Source organism: Bos grunniens, chromosome 25 (assembly GCF_055505025.1).
Source record: "Bos grunniens cultivar Pamir isolate PY7600 chromosome 25, Bosgru_T2T1.0, whole genome shotgun sequence".
Lineage (NCBI taxonomy): Eukaryota > Metazoa > Chordata > Mammalia > Artiodactyla > Bovidae > Bos > Bos grunniens.
The window spans coordinates 24,482,767-24,489,301 of NC_141189.1; positions in this window are offsets into that span (position 1 = coordinate 24,482,767).

Below are 6,535 nucleotides of genomic sequence, written 5' to 3' on the forward strand. Positions count from 1 at the left end.
TGACATCCCTCGCGACCCCAGTTTTAGAATGCCCCTCCCCTTTCTGCTGACTCCTCAAGCGCCATTACACCCTGGTCCTCTGGAACCTTTTCCGACCTTATGATTTCTTGTCCTCTTGAATCCAGGTTCCCTGTCCCCCATTTCTGGATTTCCTTTGAGAACCCCCATGGGCAGTGCTAAAAACTGTATAAATCAGTTAATGACGGAAATACAAGAATGATCAAATATACAAGCAGACTGGGAGGTTTTCACACTCCTCCTTCAAAAAGTCATACAATGTGCACACAGGACATCTGTAAGGTGTAGAAGATCTATTAAGATCTTCTATTAAGTCAGTCATTTTAATCATGATGGTTTCCCTGGTGGCTCAGTGGTAAAGAATCTGCCTGTCAATGCAGGAGACCTAGGTTCCATCCCTGAGTTGGGAGGATCTCCTAGAGGAGGAAATGGCAACCCACTCCAGTATTCCCACACCAGTATTCTTGCTTGGGAAATCCCATGCACAGAGGAGCCTGGTGGGCTACAGTCCATGGGGTTGCATAAGAGTTGGATACGATTTAGCAACCAAACACTTTAATCATACAACTGTACCCATATATCCATCAGTATCATATAACAACTAAAGGAAGCATTAGTTTTAGGCACATATAGCATATTTACAAAAACTAACACTATTTATTTTGGCCACAAAGCAAATTTAAATGTATTTCAGAGGAGCAAAATCACACAGAGCATGTTTTTGGTAATGTAATTGTTCTAGAAGAGTCGAGAATGAAAGCTAATTAGTATTTCTCATGTTTGGGAATTCAGAAATACCCTTACAAATAAAATATGGGTAAAAAGCAATTCCAAAGGGAAAGATGCTACAGTTGAACTGAACTACATGGTCATGATAATATAGTAATAAAATCTTGTTTCCTTCTGGCCTGTGTATTCCACTTTGTTTGACAAGAGGGTATGGTCTGAAAATCATCCCTAAATAATTTAGACATTTTAATACCTGAAACAGGGGTAGATACATCCCCTGTTAGCATGGGCTTTAGGTTATGAACCTAAACACGGGGAAAAAAATCCACTCTAAGTTCATCAATGTCTCTTCTGGGGGGATCTGAGGACAACACCCAAACAGCTTGGCAATACCAGGAGTGCTGGGTGGGGAGAGCCAAGTAGGTGGGCAGGGGCCAAAGGACCCAGGTGGTTAGACAAACCCTACTGGTGATCATCTATTCTGGGCCATGCCCTGAGGTAAACTTCCTAAAGATACTTTTCTGCAGTGTTTTCCCAGTTCCTTCAGGCCCATGGCAGCTTTAAAATCATTGCTTTAAATCTATAGCTTTTTATTATTATGGAAATTTATTGTAAACAGGAAGCATTCTATTAATGTTATAATGGAAAATCAATGCATTTTAATATAAATACAAAGAAACGATAAAGAAAAGCAAAACAAAAAACAGATCACAAAACAATAATGTTTAATCTTCTTTAGATGCATTAGCCTGCCTCCTAAGCTCCACAGTTGGGCTATCTAGTTATAAAAAGGCAGACTAGGCACAGAAGGGGGTGGAACTCAGACTAGGCCAGAAGTGAATGGGAGGCCTATAAGGGGCTGAGGATTCACCCTAGTTATAGCTCAAGCAAGGACGATAGAAAGAAGTGAACAGAGTTAAGGGCCTGGAAACTGTGAGACCATTTGTGTAGCTGAGGAAGCATCTCCAAAGCCCGTTCAGCCTCTCATCCAGGAGAGCCCTCCATGGCCCCTGGAGACAGGGCCAGGCGCCTAGGGCTTGAGACCCAGCTGTGCTGCTTCCCTGTAGTGGGACCCTGGGTGGGTTTCCTTTCCTAAAATGGGAGTGTCCCCTCCTGCATCCAAAAACTGTCATGAAGATAAAGGGGGGCAATGTGCTGAGCACCTGTGCACATTAGCATCATCGTCTCCCCAAGGGCAACTTGACAGCTTAGGAGGTGTGAAGCCTTTATAGGTCTCCCCTGTTACCAGCCTGTGCTAAGCACTGCACTTTGCAGGCATCTTTTTATGGTCCATACCATCTGCAGCCTCATTGCACAGATACAAAATCAGAGTCAGAGTGGTCAGGAGATGTGCTTTACCCAGGCTGAGAAAAGGCTCAGAGGGGACTTAGGTCTAGGAGGGAATGTTGAGAGAGGAGGAAGCTGAGGCTGGAGTCTCCAGAGAAAGAAGGGGCCAGAAAAAAGCTTTACCTGTAGTCCAATTTTGCTCAGGGTCAGCCTTGCTCTGAAGATGAAGCAAACCAGGTAGCCATGGTCAAACCTGACTCTTCCACCTTGGGCTGATGGTCAGCCATTGCCGTGGTGATCATAATATTATACAATAGTCTTGATGATGTCTTTACTGTTATTGTGTTTTTGTAGAAGAGCACAGCCCACTCTGACACATAGCAGAGGTTCTGGGGAGACTCCCTTCTTTCCCTCTCTTGACCTTGGGATCTGTTAAACCCCATACAACACCCCCACTTCAAGTGCACGTTGTCCCCAGAGTATGTCCTGTTCCCAGAGCCACCCTATGCTGGCTACTCTTTGGCATCTCAGGACGTAGGCACAGCCCTCTGAAAGACCTTGCCATGGGACAGAAGCCTAGCACAGCATTTGAAGCTAGGAAAACACCTACTTCTGAGACGGTAACAGGCAGGAAGGCTAGGGGTCCCCAAGTGCCAGACTTTTTTTTTAATCTCTCTCTTAAGTGGCAGGAGGAAAGAAACTACAAGCACCAGACTTTTTTTTTCCCCTTCTCTATACATCATTAGAAAGTTTCTTTTAAAATTCTGTGCTGCCATGATGACATCTGGTTCTACCTGAACTTAACATTTCTCAAACCTTGAGCTAACCAATGTGTTTTTCTTATGGAAATATTTTTCTTAAGCTATATTAATGAACTATGTATTTGCTTGGAAATCTGCCTTTATTCAAGATTCATGTCAATTGCTTTATGGCCCAGGATGACTCACGTTGTGCCAATGCTATCTGAAAAGACATGTGGGTGAGGGGCCTGGTGACACTTTCTCAGTTTTGAGGCAATTCCTTTCTCAAATTAGCATCAATAAACTGTGGAAAATTCTGAAAGAGATGGAAATACCAGACTACCTGATCTGCCTCTTGAGAAACCTGTATGAAGGTCAGGAAGCAACAGTTAGAACTGGACATGGAACAACAGACTGGTTCCAAATAGGAAAAGGAGTATGTCAAGGCTGTATATTGTCAACCTACTTATTTAACTTCTATGCAGAGTACATCATGAGAAACGCTGGGCTGGAAGAAGCACAAGCAGGAATCAAGATTGCCGGGAGAAATATCAATAACCTCAGATATGCAGATGACACCACCCTTATGGCAGAAAGTGAAGAGGATCTAAAGAGCCTCTTGAAGAAAGTGCAAGAGGAGAGTGAAAAAGCTGGCTTAAAGCTTAACATTCAGAAAACGAAGATCATGGCATCTGGTCCCATCACTTCATGGCAAATAGATGGGGGAACAGTGGAAACAGTGGCTGACTTTATTTTTCTGGGCTCCAAAATCACTGCAGATGGTGATTGCAGCCATGAAATTAAAAGACACTTACTCCTTGGAAGGAAAATTATGACCAACCTAGACAGCATATTAAAAAGCAGAGATATTACTTTGTCCACAAAAGTCCATCTAGTCAAGGCTATTGTTTTTCCAGTAGTCATGTACGGATATGAGAGTTGGACAATAAAGAAAGCTGAGCACAGCAGAATTGATGTTTTTGAACTGTGGTGTTGGAGAAGACTCTTGAGAGTCCCTTGGACAGCAAGGAGATCCAACCAGTCCATCCTAAAGGATATCAGTCCTGGGTGTTCATTGGAAGGACTGATGTTGAAGCTGAAACTCCAAAACTTTGGCCCCCTGATGCGAAGAATTGACTCAGTTGAAAAGACCCTGACGCTGGAAAAGATTGAGGACAGGTGGAGAAGGGGATGACAGAGGATTATGTGGTTGGATGGTATCACTGTCTCAATGGACATGGGTTTGTGTAGACTGGCAGTTGGTGATGGACAGGGAGGCCTGGCGTGCTGTGGTTCATGGGGGTCACAAAGAGTTGGACACAACTGAGCCACTAAACTAAACTGAACTGATAGATAAATAACTTCTTGCTACAAACTAGCAAGGCGGCACTCTTTCTGCCCCCTTCGGAGGTCTATGTCAGAAGCTTTCTCTATCTCTTTCATGCTTTAATAAAACTTTATTACACAAAAGCTCTGCGTGATCAAGCCTCGTCACTGACCCCGGATCGAATTTCTCGCCTCTGGAGGCCAAGAATCCTAGCATTGTTCACGGCTTGTAGCCGAAACCTTTCCTTCCACGACAGTTTGGATGGGGCAGATCATGCTGATCTCCAGAGTGCAGTGGCCTAAAGTGGGATCTTAGTTTCTTGACCAGGAATCAAACCCAGGCTGTGGCTGTGAAAGCACTGAATCTTAACCACTAGACTATGAGGGCTATTGGGCTTGAAAAAGGAGTTCGGCCCTTGTCTTCTTTGTAGAAAAAATTAAGCAACTACAGAAGATAGTGAAGCAGCTACAGCTTATTAGAAGAAAAGTACATGTGGAAAGCTAGAGTCACGTTTTTGAGGTGGCTTAAATTGCTACATGGGGGCAGTTCTCCACGTTCCCTCTAGCCAGTCATATTGCTTTGTTGTGCTTTTTGCCCATATTTGGCCTGATTCAGGGTTCTCCTCAATGTGCCCACACATCTTTTAACAAAGATGGATTCCAGCATGAGTGTGACTGTGGTTATATAAGTCTGCATGGATGGACCTGTATGTCTGAGTTTCTACGTCTGTGAGTATATCGATTGTGACTGAATTTTCCATTGCACAACTATTATTGAGTGTCTTTCTGTTTTTCTCTCTATGCACTTGTGTGTTTGCATTTTTGTCACGAATTGAGTGTACATTGGTTGTGTAAATCTGTGTGTGTCTGTGACTCAGGCCTTACATATTAGATATGTGTGTATGTGTCTCAGGGCATATATATCCTTGGAGTTGTGTTTGTATTTTATATGTATGGGAGTGTGTTGTATGTGAAGTTGCTGTTCCTTTGGATGTTCCTTTTTGTATCTGTCTGTCTTCTTCTTTGTATCTATTTGCATGTGTCTGTGTTCTGTATTTGCATCTGTCTCTGCCTGCATGTCGGAGAAGGCAATGGCACCCCACTCCAGTACTCTTGCCTGGAAAATCCCATGGATGGAGGAATCTGGTAGGCTGCGGTCCATGGGGTCCCTAAGAGTCGGACATGACTGAGCGACTTCACTTTCACTTTTCACTTTCATGCATTGGAGAAGGAAATGGCAACCCACTCCAGTGTTCTTGCCTGGAGAATCCCAGGGATGGGGGAGCCTGGTGGGCTGCCGTCTATGGGGTCACACAGAGTCGGACATGACTGATGCGACTTAGCAGCAGCAGCAGCTGCCGGCATGTTTGTTTTGTGCCTCCATAAAATATGTGTGGGTCTGTCCTATGTGATTGTTTCCCGTGGCCCTGAGTATGTGCACCTGTGTGTGTGTGTGTGTGTGTGTTCCCCTCAGAGTCATTGCCTTTGTTGGTCTGCATGTGAGCCATACATGAGCCCACCACCTGAGTCCCCAGGGGAGGCTGGGGGGATTCTGTGCCTAGTGTCTCCATGTCTGTGGTGTCTGTGTATTTCCTTATGAGTCTGTATATCTGTACACCCGAGGGCAGCTGCAGAGGGGATCTGCCTATCGGTGACCCCCAGGAATGGGTGAGAAGGGTGACGGTGTGTGCTTTTCTCACTCCCAGATTCAACCTCTTCTGCCTCCACTCCTTCTGCCTCCCGCTTGCTCCTTGAAAGAAAAGCTATGGCCAACCTACACAGCGTATTAAAAAGCAGAGACATCACTTTGCCGACAAAGGTCTGTGTTGTCAAAGCTATGGTTTTTCCAGGAGTCATGTATGGATATGAGAGTTGGACTATAAAGAAAGCTGTGTGTGAAGAATTGATACTTTTGAACTGTGGTGTTAGAGAACTCTTGAGAGTCCTTTGGACTGCAAGGAGACCAAACCAGTCAACCCTAAAGGAAATCAGTCCTGAAGCTGATACTCCAATACTTTGGCCATCTGATGCGAAGAGCTGACTCATTAGAAAAGACCCTGACTGGGAAAGATTGAAGGCGGGAGGAGAAGGGGATGACAGAGAATAAGATGGTCCACCAACCTGATGGACATGAGTATGAGCAAGCTCTGGGAGTTGGTGATGGACAGGGAAGCCTAGCGTGCTGTAGTCCATGGGGTTGCAAAGAGTTGGACATGACTGAGCGACTGAACTGAACTGCCTCCACTCCTTCCAGCCTCTTGGTGGTTCCGTCTCAGTCTGCATGGATGAATGGAGTGAAGGATTAGTTCACAGAATCACAGGCCAAGGGGATCAGAGGGCCCTGGATGGCATAATAAGGAGGGGTGTCTGGGGAGGATTTTGGGCCCCTGGGAAGAGGCTGGGGAACAAAGCTCCTGGGTCCCTTGGAAGAGCTG